This window comes from Schistocerca gregaria, chromosome 4, assembly GCF_023897955.1.
Source record: "Schistocerca gregaria isolate iqSchGreg1 chromosome 4, iqSchGreg1.2, whole genome shotgun sequence".
In the NCBI taxonomy this organism is placed as follows: Eukaryota; Metazoa; Arthropoda; class Insecta; order Orthoptera; family Acrididae; genus Schistocerca; species Schistocerca gregaria.
The window spans coordinates 455,280,094-455,296,331 of NC_064923.1; the positions used below are offsets into that span (position 1 = coordinate 455,280,094).

Here is a 16,238-nt window from a genome sequence, read left to right on the forward strand (position 1 = left end):
CGGCCTCGGGAGACCCAGTCCTGACAAAACTCTACTATCTGGTGAGCAAGATGTATGAGACAGGCGAAATACCATCAGACTTCAAGAAGAATATAATATTTCCAATCACAAAGAAAGCAGGTGTTGACAGATGTGAAAATTACCGAACTATCAGTTTAATAAGTCACAGCTGCAAAATACTAACACGAATTCTTTACGGACATCTCCACACGATCAAGTTGCCAAAGAGGCATCCCTTCCGAACAATAGGACAACCCGCTTCGCCTCAAAAATGGTTCAAATGTCTGTAAGCACTATGGGGCTTCACATCTGAGCTCATCAGTCCCCTAGACTTTGAACTTCTTTAACCTAACTAACCTAACAACATCACACACATCCATGCCCGAGGCAGGATTCGAACCTGCGATCGTAGCTGTCACGCGGTTCCAGACTGAAGATCCTAGAACCACACGGCCAACATTTCTTACATATTGCTTCGACTAAATGTGATTCGGGATACACATTCCTCAGATCAAGCTCCATCAGCTGACATGCATGGCGATAACATACTCCATAATTTTTATTTTGACAATATTACAATAAATTCTCAATTTTTTGTTTCTACCATTATCGTGTTATGTCAAATCAGTTCAGCAGTCTAATCTACATCTCCACGGATACTCTGCAAACCACGCTTAAATGCCTGGCAGAGAGTTCTTCGAATCACCTTCACAATAATTCTCTATTATTTCACTCTCGCATCTTTCCGTGCGAGCTCTGATTTCCCTTATTTCATTATGTTGATGGTTTCTCCCTATGTAGATCGCCGTCAACAAAAATGCTTTCGTATTCGGAGGAGAGAGTTGGCGATTGAAATTTCGTGAGAAGGTTCGCCGCGTCGAAAAATACGCGAATCCTGTATCATGTTCGTGACACTCTCGCCCCTGCTTCGCGATAATACATAACGTGCGGCTCTTTGCTGAACTTTCTCTATGTACTCCGTTAATCCTCTCTGGTAAGGATCCCAGACAGCACAACGGTCTCTAAATGAGGATGGACAGTGTAGCGTAGGCAGTCTCTTCAGTAGGTCTGTCATATTGTCTAAGTGTCAGGCTTGATCCATTACAACTGATTGTGAAAGCCTGCGACTGTGAAAACAATTGGTTTGTTCATAAATAATTCTTCTGCTATCAGTCACGATTTTCTTTATTTACTTTTCACACGACGCGTTTCAGGAAATGTTTCCCATTTTCAAGTGCGTTTTTTGTGTGTATTGTGCCATTTCTATACGATGTTGCCGATGTGTGAGGGTCTGCTTCATTTAGTTGCTTTTAAGTTTTCTTATGGTTCATATGTGCAGAGTCTCACACACACTAAACATTACACATAACTTTCTATACACTTTAAACATCGACAATATCGTACCGTACATAAAAAAGGTTACAAAGTTGTTCATACAAGTAGTCAACACAGATAACATTACATGTCTTCCACAGAGTATGATAAGCTTTTGCACAGAGGTTATTTATCTTAACAATTTGGATCATAATTTACTTCTAACGATTTTACAATTGTGCTTATTCCTGTGTGTTACTATTTTCATTTAAGTATACTATCCAAACATCTGGAAAAAATTCACTACTTCACTTTCAAGTTTTTCGTCTAATATTTTATCTTCATATTTTCTGTAGTGTGAATATATCTCCAGTTCTTCTAGCAAATCCATTTTGTGTTCTTTATTTAGTCGGTAAAGTACTTTGACATTGTGCTCTATTTTTCCAAGTGGGTGTCCTGTATTATGTATGTGTATTGCTATGACTGATGTAGTGTGTCAGTACAAAAGCATATCATACTCTGTGGAAGACATATAATTTTATCTCCGTTGACTACTTGTAGGAACATCCTTGTAACTGTTTTGTTTATGTACTGTACGATATTATCGATGTTTCAAGTGTACAGCAAGTTGTGTGTGATGTATAGTGTGTATGAGAATCTGCTCACATGGACCATAAGAAAACTTAAAGTCAACGAAATGAAGCAGACTCTCACACATCGATAACATCACAAAGAAATGGCATAATACACACAAAAAACGCACTTGAAAATGGAAATCATTTCCCAAAACGCTTTGTATGAAAAGTAAATAGAGAAAATCGGGCTGGTAGCAGAATAATTATTTATAAACTAACCTATTGTTTAAGTGTTCTGTCGTTAACATATAAACATACTCAAGGAACTGTGTGAGAGATTTCCTTTGCTATTATTAATCACTGAATTACACTGAAAACTTCAGTTCTGTCTAATATAACAATAAATTGAGCAATAATATTCCAATAATTCATATCACCAGTGAGATATATACCACGCCTGGCGTTCAGACAACGACGTCTTGATGCGCAGCTGCAAAAGCTGAAGTCGGAAGTTGAACTTTGATACAGGACAAACGTGACATGATTTACTCTAGTTACTGTCAGTGTGTCATAAGTTGGTGACACTGTTTGCAGTCATACTTATTTTACTAATAATAAAAGAATTATCTATTGAGTGAGCATACATACGGCGCATGTCGCCAGCCAACATCAAACCAAAATTGTCATGTGACTTCAGTGTAACTCCTTTCTCTCTAGAATGAAATTTTCACTCTGCAGCGGAGTGTGCGCTGATATGAAACTTCCTGGCAGATTAAAACTGTGTGCCCGACCGAGACTCGAACTCGGGACCTTTGCCTTTCGCGGGCAAGTGCTCTACCAACTGAGCTACCGAAGCACGACTCACGTCCGGTACTCACAGCTTTACTTCTGCCAGTATCCATCTCCTACCTTCCAAACTTTACAGAAGCTCTTCTGCGAACCTTGCAGAACTAGCACTCCTGAAAGAAAGGATACTGCGGAGACATGGCTTAGCCACAGCCTGGGGATGTTTCCAGAATGAAATTTTCACTCTGCAGCGGAGTGTGCGCTGATATGAAACTTCCTGGCAGATTAAAACTGTGTGCCCGACCGAGACTCGAACTCGGGACCTTTGCCTTTCGCGGGCAAGTGCTCTACCAACTGAGCTACCGAAGCACGACTCACGTCCGGTACTCACAGCTTTACTTCTGCCAGTATCCGTCTCCTACCTTCCAAACTTTACAGAAGCTCTTCTGCGAACCTTGCAGAACTAGCACTCCTGAGAGAAAGGATACTGCGGAGACATGGCTTAGCCACAGCCTGGGGATGTTTCCAGAATGAAATTTTCACTCTGCAGCGGAGTGTGCGCTGATATGAAACTTCCTGGCCAGGAAGAAACTTGAGGTTGTTTGCTACAAATGACATGTCTACCAATTGTGTAAATTATCTCACTACATTTGTATGTCATTTCAAAGTAGTGAAGCCCTTTTTGACTCACTGAGCGTTATATAAACGTTATTTTGTCACAAATTGTAAAGGGGCAGCGAACTGAATATCTCTAAATTAAATGCTCAAGATATTCTCCATAATGTTTTGAAAAAGAGAAAAGTATATGCTACGTTTGTCAAGCACACTGTGACTCTCAAAAACAAAAACAATTATACACGGACGCCTGTGGTGGCTTGATTTAAATACAATATACAGACAATTATTTTCTAGAAAAATCATCACAGGTAACGAGACTGGGTTTTATCAATACGAACCTATCACAAAACGACAAAGCGAGAAATGAGTCTCTGCTGGTTTGTAAAGACCAAAAAAGATGCAACTGTGATGTACAAGCTGAACAACTTCAGAAAGAAGAACATTTCTGAGAGTCACGTATGATTAATGTTGTGTATGTTGCAATCACGTAGGGTGAGAATGTATGCAACATGTGAGTCCTTAATGTTAAAAACACAATCTTAATTCAATGCAATTTTGTAATATAATGACATGGTTGGAGACCGTATCTGTTATTTGAAGACGAATGTTGATGGTGATGGGACAGGTGGCTGGTTACTGTCCTGACACCATAAAAAATCTTAGCTTTACTCTATTTTTTTATTAATCCAGTCTTGAAACTTTTGGGACTGATGAGATGTGTATGTGTGGCCACATATTTATGATACAAGTGATGAATAAATCCAGTAGTGTGGCAGTGTGTTACTAGTTACTTAATGGCGGTTCTGACTGAGATAAGGATCTTATTTCAAGGTCACTTACAGTGTCAGGTTACACCTGAGGCAATGGTTGCTTATATTCAAGGTCACTCAGTGGAACCTCATCATGTCTGCAAGTCCCTTTCCCTTATCAGATGTACTTGGATGTGGTACAGTCAGGATCATCTTCTCCTGGCCCCTCCCCCTTTATCTCTGGATCAATACAAAGGCTTAAAAAAGGCAGGAAAGTCCTGGACCAATATAAATAGAATTCCCCTTTTTTATTATAAAAACCGACCGCCCAGCCCCCCCCCCCCCCCCAATTCAATTTTTGTGTGTCATAGTGAAAGAATCACCATAAAGCCTCAGGGACCAGTCAGTGCTCCTGGACAGAATCAGAAGAATTTGAAAATAAGTATTTATCCATCCCTTATTATTATTTATGATATTATCATTGTTGTTAATCATTATTAACATATTCATTCATACATACAGTTCGTTATTTTATGTTTTTACAAGAGTACAGCTGCCTCTAATGCAGTACTATAAGCAGCCAATACTAAAACTTCCACAGAACACTGAGCTTTAATTAAACATATCAAGATACATAATTTGAGTACTAGTAGTTCTAAATGCTTGAATGTTGGTCTAGCATATGACAAAGATTTTGAAGTAGTAACTGAAATAGAAAATCTTTAAGTGCCAAGATAAAGGGTAATATTCATGGTATGAATGGGATATCTGTGCAGTGTGATGGAGTTCATAGAGAAGAAGATGGCAGCTGAGTATGACTTATCCCATACATCAGTCAGCATCCACATGTTTGTGAGAAGGTTTCAGTAGTAGATATGTATATGGAAGCTTTGACTGAATTAACTTTAGGGGATGTGTGAATCGACATAAAACGAAATACTGTTCTTATTATGTGCAATTTGTGCTGTACCTTAATGATTGCTGCAGACAGACTGAGTTACTAGTGCATACCATGACTTTAGAAACTACAGTGTAAATATGAATTAATTAGGACAGTGTACAAATGTTAGTATTCATACAGTGCCAAAATGCACAAATGTGGACCTTGTCAGTATCAGGGCTGTAGAAGCAGAATTCATATTATAATACAGGCCGAATTTAATGCTTTTAGAAGACAATTGTTCTCAAAGCACTGCACAATACAATTATTGTAAAAAAATATGACACTGTATATATGTAAACAAAAAACCACATATTTCCTATAAATCTGTTCTTATTGTTTCTGTATCCTATCTTTGGAAAAAAAGTTATCTATGTTGTTCAAAGAGCAAGAGTGCACACAAAATATTACTACTTACTAAGAGCAGGTGCATGTGTGTCCGTTGCTGTCACCGCCCACTAACTCCAGCGCCACTATACGCTTTCAATGAGGCTGCCTCTACACTCACTGATGTCTGTAGCATCTGTGGAACAGTGTCTGACCAGAGAAAGACATAGGCCTAGGAAGCCACCCATATATCCATATCTTCATAATGGCCGACGCACACACACACGAACACACACACACACACACACACACACACACACACACAAACACACACACAAACACACACACACACACACACACACACACACACACACACAGAGACAGGGCTGCAGTGCTTCCTCCTCCTTCTCTGACACCAATTGTAGGGCAATTATGAATTAAGAGTTAATTAAAAGATGTAGTCATTGTGGCTTACTGAGTATAAGCGGCATCTGCATCTACATAAATATTCTGCACGCCACCACACAAGCTCCAATTCCTGGCATCTTATATTCATGATCCTTTTGTGAAATATACGTTAATGGCAGTAGAATCGTTCAGCAGTCAGCCTCAAATGCTGGTTCTCTAAATTTCTGCAATAGTGCCTCATGAAAAGAGCATCGTATTTCCTCAAGGGATTCCCATTCGATTCACAAAGCATTTATATAACACTTGTGTGCGATCGGATCTACCAGTAACAAATCTAGCAGCATGCCTCTAAATTGTTACGACGTTTTCCTTTAATTGACGTGGTGGGGATCCCAATGTACTCCGGAAGAGGTCGCACTAGTGTTTTATATGCTGTCTCCTTTGTAAATGAGCTACACTTTCCCAAAAATCTTCCGACGAAACAAACTCGAACATTCGCCTTCCTACAACCAGCCTGACAAGCTCATTCCATTTCATATCGCTTTGCAACGTTTTGCTTGGATATGTTACCAGTGTGACTATGTCAAGCAACATTCTACTAATGCTGTGTTCTAACATTGCAGCATTATTTTTTGTTCTCATATGCGTTAACTTAAAGTAAGTTGCCATTCATCACACTAGACATTCTAATTCATCTTATATATTCCTCATTAAACAGCTCTAAATTGCTACTCATGCTGTTCATCAAATGCCGGAAGCGGTGGTCTAGCGGGTCTAGGCGCTCAGTCCGGAACCGCGGGACTGCTACGGTCGCAGGTTCGAATCCTGCCCGGGCATGGATGTGTGTGATGTCCTTAGGTTAGTTAGGATTAAGTAGTTCTAAGTTCTAGGGGACTGATCACCACAGATGTTAAGTCCCATACTGCTCAGAGCCATTTGAACCTTTGGCCATCAAATCTTTTATGTATGCAGGGATTAAAAGCAGTCCTGTTATACTTCCATGCTAAGGATATTGGTCTGTATTTACTGTCTCTACTAATTTTTGCCTGTTGACATTTGCATCTTTCTATTTTTTTTAACTGAGAGTGCTACAAACTCTGTTTCCTCAGCATTTTTCGAATTTGTTTATTAAACTACTAAGGATCCTTTCCATACTTAATTCATTCACTTGACACATATGTTCCCAATGTGTGTTTTACAGTCAGTTTAAACTTTGTCCACAATTTCTCTATACCCATCTTATTGAAGCTAAATGATGTTCATTCATTGTCTAAGTTGGATGCAGACCAATTGCATATCAAATTTATCTAACTTTTTCTACCATTACTACTCTCCTATATTTCTTAACAGATTTATTAACTTCAGCAACCATCGTTGCTATGATGATGTCACAGCCACCAATCCCTGTCTCTACACTGACTCTGAAGATATGGTGAGGACTGTTTGTAAATAAATATTCTAAAATTTTTCCATTGTGTGTGGGTTTCCGAACTAAGGCATTTTTCAGAGAAGAAGTTCAAAAGTACTTGACAAGACTATCGGTCCATACCAGCTGCAGTGAACCCATAGACCCGCCCCCCCCCCCTCCCCCCAGTCTATACTCGCTAGATTAAAGTCGCCTCCAACGAACACTGCATGACTTGAGTATTTCCGCACTACTGATCATAAACTTTCTTTGAATGATTCTACAACTGAAATGCCAGAACCAGGTGGCTGGAAAAAAACATTCGATAATTAACTTGATTTCACCTAGGCCTGCTACTCATGTCCAGATAGCTTCACAGTCAGATAGATTTATACCTAGATAAACACAATATTTTTTTTAGACATCAGCGAACGTTTTCTCTTTATGGTGTCTAAGTTTTCTTTTCGGTATATTTCGGTTGATTCCTAAACAGAACAAGTTCCTGTTATTATAACCCAAATAATTTGATAACCTGCAGTAACTGTAAATGTTATTATTATTATTTGTTTGAGAAGGACAGAGAAAAATCAGAGAGAAAAATCAATAATTTATTTCACCTTCCTTGTTACACCTAACACAGTGCAGAGTAACAGAGCGATGTGCATCAATCTGACGCTGTGCATTCACACCACAATGTTTATAGGAGGGCTCATAGTTATAAAGAAGTGCATTACTGCTAAACATTTGGGGCAGCCAGTTAAATCTGCGCGAAGTGTCACATAAGGCTGGTGGAATCGAATAATAGTCGAAGCGTTCAGACTACATCGTCTTTCTGCAAGTTTCCTTTGGACTCAGCCATGATCAACCGGATGCAACTGTAAAGCACCCTGTACCTTAACCAAGAGTACAATACAGGTTTGAAAAAAGGAGTATGAACAAACGCCCAGTTTAATGGAACTATTATTCCTAAAAATTTCGAACCCCCTAAAGTATCCGCCGAAAGAGGTAAAAACGTATGCTGAAATACACTCCTGGAAATTGAAATAAGAACACCGTGAATTCATTGTCCTAGGAAGGGGAAACTTTATTGACACATTCCTGGGGTCAGATACATCACATGATCACATTGACAGAACCACAGGCACATAGACACAGGCAACAGAGCATTCACAATGTCGGCACTAGTACAGTGTATATCCACCTTTCGCAGCAATGCAGGCTGCTATTCTCCCATGGAGACGATCGTAGAGATGCTGGATGTAGTCCTGTGGAACGGCTTGCCATGCCATTTCCACCTGGCGCCTCAGTTGGACCAGCGTTCGTGCTGGACGTGCAGACCGCGTGAGACGACGCTTCATCCAGTCCCAAACATGCTCGATGGGGGACAGATCCAGAGATCTTGCTGGCCAGGGTAGTTGACTTACACCTTCTAGAGCACATTGGGTGGCACGGGATACATGCGGACGTGCATTGTCCTGTTGGAACAGCAAGTTCCCTTGCCGGTCTAGGAATGGTAGAACGATGGGTTCGATGACGGTTTGGATGTACTGTGCACTATTCAGTGTCCCCTCGACGATCACCAGAGGTGTACGGCCAGTGTAGGAGATCGCTCCCCACACCATGATGCCGGGTGTTGGCCCTGTGTGCCTCGGTCGTATGCAGACCTGATTGTGGCGCTCACCTGCACGGCGCCAAACACGCATACGACCATCATTGGCACCAAGGCAGAAGTGACTCTCATCGCTGAAGACGACACGTCTCCATTCGTCCCTCCATTCACGCCTGTCGCGACACCACTGGAAGCGGGCTGCACGGTGTTGGGGCGTGAGCGGAAGACGGCCTAACGGTGTGCGGGACCGTAGCCCAGCTTCATGGAGACGGTTGCGAATGGTCCTCGCCGATACCCCAGGAGCAACAGTGTCCCTAATTTGCTGGGAAGTGGCGGTGCGGTCCCCTACGGCACTGCGTAGGATCCTACGGTCTTGGCGTGCATCCGTGCGTCGCTGCGGTCCGGTCCCAGGTCGACGGGCACGTGCACCTTCCGCCGACCACTGGCGACAACATCGATGTACTGTGGAGACCTCACGCCCGACGTGTTGAGCAATTCGGCGGTACGTCCACCCGGCCTCCCGCATGCCCACTATACGCCCTCGCTCAAAGTCCGTCAACTGCACATACGTTTCACGTTCACGCTGTCGCGGCATGCTACCAGTGTTAAAGACTGCGATGGAGCTCCGTATGCCACGGCAAACTGGCTGACACTGACGGCGGCGGTGCACAAATGCTGCGCAGCTAGCGCCATTCGACGGCGAACACCACGGTTCCTGGTGTGTCCGCTGTGCCGTGCGTGTGATCATTGCTTGTACAGCCCTCTCGCAATGTCCGGAGCAAGTATGGTGGGTCTGACACACCGGTGTCAATGTGTTCTTTTTTCCATTTCCAGGAGTGTATTATGTATGACTAACGGAGATACGCGATGCAAAGCCACAAATGGACGATCAAAAACCACAAACAGTAGGAAATACATCAACACAGCCATTTTGGAGCTTTGATAAAGATGTATTGTTGAGTAATAATTATGGTGATGGTCATCTGTGAACTTCACAGGCACGCACACAAAACATTCCTGCACTCCTGTATAAGAGGCTTGGATGATTTATGGTAAGTTGATCTGATAGATATGAGAGAATATTCACAATCAAAGTTTTCAAGCATATTTTAATGATGGTAAATACGTATCTTAAATTCGCCTGGGCTCTTATTGTGAAGGCAACGAGTGGGAACGAATCAGAGCATGGGTTTGAATAATTGCTGCGGACTAGGATGAATTAGTGTTCTGACAACCTAAAAACGGACAATGGAGGCTAATTTTGCAACAGGTATTTCAAGTCGGTAATAAAATAATACAGAATAAACCATTGCTTATCATTCTCCTACACGAAAGGTAGTCTTGTGGAATGTTTGAACGGAGCGATAAAAGAAACCTATGTGGATGCGATATAATCTTGAAGGATCATACAAATGGCTAGATATCCTCCCATAAATTATTTGGGAGTATACTCGAACTAAACATCATACTATTAAAATAAAAACCTATTGATATTTGTGATAATGGACTTCTAAATACAGTATACAATCGTTTTAAGATGGTGGATCCATACAAACAATTTCAGCATATATATGATTTGGTGCATATTTCTAAATACAAAACTGCATTTCCCCACAGTCGTTTAATGGGACAAAGTAAGAGCATATGGGCTATCAGACCAATTGTGTGATTGGACTGAGGAGTTCCTAGATAACAGAACGCAGCATGTCATTCTCAATGGAGGGAAGTCTTCCGAAGTGAGAGTGATTTCAGGTGTGCCGCAGGGGAGTGTCATAGAACCGTTGCTATTCACAATATACATAAATGACTTGGTGGATGACATCGGAAGTTCACTGCGGCTTTTTGCAGATGATGCTGTGGTGTATCGAGAGGTTGTAACAATGGGAAATTGTACTGAAATGCAGGAGGATCTGCAGCGAATTGATGCGTGGTGTAGGGAATGGCAATTGAATCTCAATGTAGACAAGTGTAATGTGCTGCGAATACATAGAAAGATAGATCCCTTATCATTTAGCTACAAAATAGCAGGTCAGCAACTGGAAGTAGTTAATTCCATAAATTGTCTGGGAGTAGGCATTAGGAGTGATTTAAAATGGAATGATCATATAAAGTTGATCGTCGGTAAAGCAGATGCCAGACTGAGATTCATTGGAAGAATCGTAACGAAATGCAATCCGAAAACAAAGAAAGTAGGTTACAGTACGCTTGTTCGCCCGCTGCTTGGATACTGCTCAGCAGTGTGGGATCCGTACCAGATAGGGTTGATAGAAGATATAGAGAAGATCCCACGGAGAGCAGCGCGCTTCATTACAGGAGCATTTAGTAATCGCGAAAGCGTTACGGAGACGATAGATAAACTCCAGTGGAAGACTCTGCAGGAGAGACGGTCAGTAGCTCTGTACGGGCTTTTGTTAAAGTTTCGAGAACATACCTTCACCGAAGAGTCAAGCAGTATATTGCTCCCTCCTACGTATATCTCGCGAAGAGACCATGAGGATAAAATCAGAGAGATTAGAGCCCACACAGAATCAAGCCGACAGTCCTTCTTTCCACGAACAATACGAGACTGGAATAGAAGGGAGAACCGATAGAGGTACTCAGGGTACCCTCCGGCAGGTGGCTTGCGGAGTATGGATGTAGATGTAGATTTGAGAAGTCTTACTCACTGAACTGGTCAGCCAAGGTATTCTCGGTTACCGAAGTGCAGCAGACAAACCTGAGAACTTTATCTTAAAGGACAGTGAATGTGAAGAAACTGGTAGGAGTTTTCACAAAGAGGAATTTCAGGAATGGTCTGAACGCGATAGGTTTCTTATAGAGCGTGTCATAGAACGTCAAGGGAACAAGACTTTACTGAAATGGCTTGGCTGTCCATCATCCCAAAGCAGTTGGTTGAACACTAGCGATATGGTACATAACAGGGTGCATACACACAGACAGTGCAGTTACTTAACATGAGTTTTAGGAAGCACACCAGAGGTGATGACGATATTCTCAATAAATTACCCGTTGAACTGCATATCCCTGGATATACCCCCAATTTGGGTTAATATGCTAGAGTGTACAAGAACACCAATGCACACCTGATCTGAGCTATTCTAGAGTATATGTGTGATCACTCTCTGGTTCTGCCTTCTATTACACTGCACAAGAGCTATTGTGGGACATAATGTTAAGACAACCAGTAAGCATCGAACTGTTGACCATTATTGGCATGTCGCTCTTTTCCATTCATCTGCTGTTCAGTTGCGCTGCCCATGACATCACGTCAAGCATCGCTTAGCGTTGACCACAAATATGTGTGGTTTATCAGAAGCTGCTCGACCACTGTATCGATCCTTTTTAACTCCGTACGTACAGTCTTGGTGGGTTGCTGTTGGCAGACTGGGACTCTGGTGTGATTCCTTCCGCTTATTTCATGCTCTCAGCAATGGCCGACGGTCCCTGTTTGTCAGTACATGAGGTCTGCTGTGATCGTTCCTTCGCAATCCCACTTCACAGTCTTATTACCAACAATCTGGGCTGCTTTAGAAATTTTGAAATGTCCCTGATACATTTATTACTCAGGTGACCTCCAGTGATTAGTCCATGTTCGAAGTCACTGCGTTCCCCTGACCAACCGACTTTGGTGTTACTGCTTCTCTACAAACAACGTAACATCCGTCGCCTTCTTCTACACTGGCGGGTCCGTCTCTTGTGACATCTAGTGCCCAATTCGGCATTACATAGGGTGTCCTGATACTTTTGGTCATAAACTAAACATTGGTTGTAAAAATGTTTTACACCACCCACATATTTGTGAACGTGTGCGTACGTAGATTCAATAAGAGCAGAGATTGAAAGAATAAGCAGATAATAACATTACTGTGGAAAAACAGTAAAACGGAAATAAAGATGATCCTCTCGAAAGAGCTCATCTATATAAATCTATGAAATCAAAATATGCTGCTAACAATTAAAACCTTGCATTCTGATATGCTTGGCTTCTCCTGGGCATGATGTCCACAGAGTGATTGTGACTTTGCAGCTCAAGCCTATTATCCTGTGTGCGGAGTGGGTTCCCACGACGATGCTCCGAAATATTTTCAACTGGTCCCAAAGAAGCTCACTCAGTTTCGTGCCAGCAGGTACGTCAGGCCATTCTATTTAGTTCATTCATGCCCCTGGACGACGGGATTTACGAGGTAGGCGTATATACTCGTTTATCGTCGTCTTGAAAGAGAATCCCATAGCCGGAATATTGTCTATGGCGTGGAGAATATGTTGGAGGATCTTGTCCCAATACTACACAGCACCATTATCACACTAGAAAGTGACGAGAGACTTTCGACATCCATGCATGACTGATCCACCGCCCTGCTGTATCCGTGGAAGCGAATGCCTGAGAAATACGGTGATACCTGGTGACCACCTTCTTCTACGACGATCATTACGAGTTAGTGAAAAACCAGGACTCGTCGGTGAAACCACTGAAGCACCGTGCCACTGATCCTGGTTCTATCCCAGGTGTTCCTTTGCGCACATTTTTCATGCACCACGGTGCTGGAAGGGGCGGTGCGGGCCAGCCGCTGTGGCCGAGCGGTTCTAGGCGCTTCAGTCTGGAACCGCGCTGCTGCAGAGGTCTCAAGTTCGAATCCTGCCTCGGGCATGGATGTGTGTGATGTCGTTAGGTTAGTTAGGTTAAATAAGTTCTAAGTCTAGGGGACTGATGAGCTCAGATGTGAAGTCCCATAGTGCTTATAGACATTTGAACCATTTCTGAGACGGAGCGGGTTGTTCTATTGTTCGGAAGGGATGCCTCTTTGGCAACCTGATCGTGTGGAGATGGTTGCATAACGTTCTGGTTGGCACAGCTCTCCCAGGTGCCTCAAAAACTTCAGCATTCCATTTTTACCCTCTACAGCTCCCTCTTGAACCATGAAGAATATTCCCTGATGTCGTAACGCATTCCCACCATCCTGTCCCTTCTTCTTTTCAGTGTTTTCCATAAGTTCCTTTCTTCGATGATTCTTTGAAGAACCACCTCATTCCTTACCTTATCAGTCCACATAATTTTCAACATTCTTCTGTAGCACCACATCTCAAGTGCTTCGATTCTCTTCTGTTCAGGTTTTCCAGATGTCCCTGATTCACAACCACACATTTCTGTGCTCCAAACGTACGTTCCAGGAATTTCTTCCTCAAGGTTAGGCCTTTGTTTCCTACCAGTACACTTCCCTTGACCACAAATGCCCTCTTTTTCTGTGATAGCCTGCGTTTCATGTCCTAGGTGCTTCGTCCGTCATGGGTAATTTTGCTTCCAAGGTAGCAGACTTCCTTCACTTCGTCTGCTTCGTAATCACCAGTTTCGTTGTTAAATTTCACGCTATTCTCATTTCTGCTTATTTCATGATCTTTGTCTTTTTCCAGTTAGCTCTCAACCCATACTTTGTTCTCATTAGACTGTTCATACCATTCAACAGAATCTGTAATTCTACTCCAGTTTTCCTGAGCACAGCAATGTCATCAGAGAATCTTATCATTGATATCCTTTCACTATGAATTTTAATTCCGCTCTTGAACCTCTCTTTTATTTCCGTCGTTGTTTCTTAGATACATAGTTTGAACAGAGCGAACGACTGCGTTCTTAACACCTTTTTCAGTCCGAGCAGTTCGTCTTAGCCTTTCAGTGTTATTGTTCCCTCTCGGTTCTTGCGACTATTGTCCAGGGTTATTCTAAATGGTGGACTCATTTTCAAACCTCGTATTTCTTCAAGTACAAATCCAAAATGAACAAGCTTTATACCTATGAAAAGAGGAAGCTCAAAGTTTTTTTCATAATGTCTGATATCAATTTAATAAACAAGAACCATTAAAGAAGGTTGTATACATGGAAGAACCCTGGAGATACTAAAAGGTATCAGACAGATTATACAATGGTAAGACAGAGATTTAGGAACCAGGTTTTAAATTGTAAGACATTTCCAGGGGCAGATGTGGACTCTGACCACAATCTATTGGTTATGACCTGTAGATTAAAACTGAAGAAACTGCAAAAAGGTTGGAATTTAAGGAGATGGGACCTGGATAAACTGAAATAACCAAAGGTTATACAGCGTTTCAGGAAGAGCATAAGGGAACAATTGACAGAAATGGGGGAAAGAAATACAGTAGAAGAAGAATTAGTAGCTTTGAGGGATGAAGTAGTGAAGGCAGCAGAGAATCAAGTAGGTAAAAAGACGAGGGCTATTAGAAATCCTTGGATAACAGAAGAAATATTGAATTTAATTGATGAAAGGAGAAAATATAAAAATGCAGTAAATGAAGCAGGCAAAAAGGAATACAAACGTCTCAAAAATGAGATCGACAGGAAGTGCAAAATGGCTAATCAGGGATGGCTAGAGGACAAATTTAAGGATGTAGAGGCTTATCTCACTAGGGATAAGATAGATATTGCCTACAGGAAAATTAAAGAGACCTTTGGAGATAAGAGAACCACTTGTATGAACATCAAGAGCTCAGATGGAAACCCAGTTCTAAGCAAAGAAGGGAAAGCAGAAAGGTGGAAGGAGTATATAGAGGGTCTATACAAGGGCGATGAATTTGAGTGCAATATTATGGAAATGGAAGAGGATGTAGATGAAGATGAAATGGGAGATACGATACTGCGTGAAGAGTTTGACAGAGCACTGAAAGACCTGAGTCGAAACAAGGCCCCCGGAGTAGACAACATCCCATTAGAACTACCGACGGCCTTGGGAGAGCCAGTCATGACAAAACTCTACCATCTGGTGAGCAAGATGTATGAAACGGGCGAAATACCCTCAGACTTCAAGAAGAATACAATAATTCCAATCCCAAATAAAGCAGGTGTTGACAGATGTGAAAATTACCGAAAAATTAGTTTAATAAGCCACAGCTGCAAAATACTAACACGAATTCTTTACAGACGAATGGAAAAACTAGTAGAACATCAGTTTGGATTCCGTAGAAATATTTGAATACGTGAGGCAATACTGACCTTACAACTTACCTTAGAAGAAAGATTAAGGAAAGGCAAACCTACGTTTCTAGCATTTGTAGACTTAGAGAAAGCTTTTGACAATGTTAACTGGAATACTCTCAATCAAATTCTAAAGAAGGCGGGATAAAATACAAGGAGCGAAAGGCTATTTACAATTTGTACAGAAACCAGATGGCAGTTATAAGAGTCGAGGGGCATGAAAGGGAAACACTGGTTGGGAAGGGAGTGTGACAGGGTTGTAGCCTCTCCCCGATGTTATTCAATCTGTATATTGAGCAAGCAGTAAAGGAAACAAAAGAAAAATTCGGAGTAGGTATTAAAATCCATGGAGAAGTAATAAAAACTTTGAGGTTCGCCGATGACTTTGTAATTCTGTCAGAGACAGCAAAGGATCTGGAAGAGCAGTTGAATGGAATGGACAGTATCTTGAAAGGAGGATATAAGATGAACATCAACAAAAGCAAAACGAGGATAATGGAATGTAGTCGAATTAAGTCGGGTGAT

General features: G+C 41.8%; 2 non-coding genes across 2 annotated transcripts; both read right to left on the reverse strand.

Moving 5' to 3' along the window:
• Nucleotides 1-2,671: 2,671 nt before the first annotated feature.
• Trnas-cga (transfer RNA serine (anticodon CGA)) lies at nucleotides 2,672-2,746 on the reverse strand. Its single transcript has one exon. It is a non-coding gene; the product is annotated as a tRNA-Ser (tRNA).
• A 224-nt stretch (nucleotides 2,747-2,970) lies between these two features.
• On the reverse strand, nucleotides 2,971-3,045 carry Trnas-cga (transfer RNA serine (anticodon CGA)). The gene has a single exon. It is a non-coding gene; the product is annotated as a tRNA-Ser (tRNA).
• Between the last annotated feature and the right edge of the window lie 13,193 nt (nucleotides 3,046-16,238).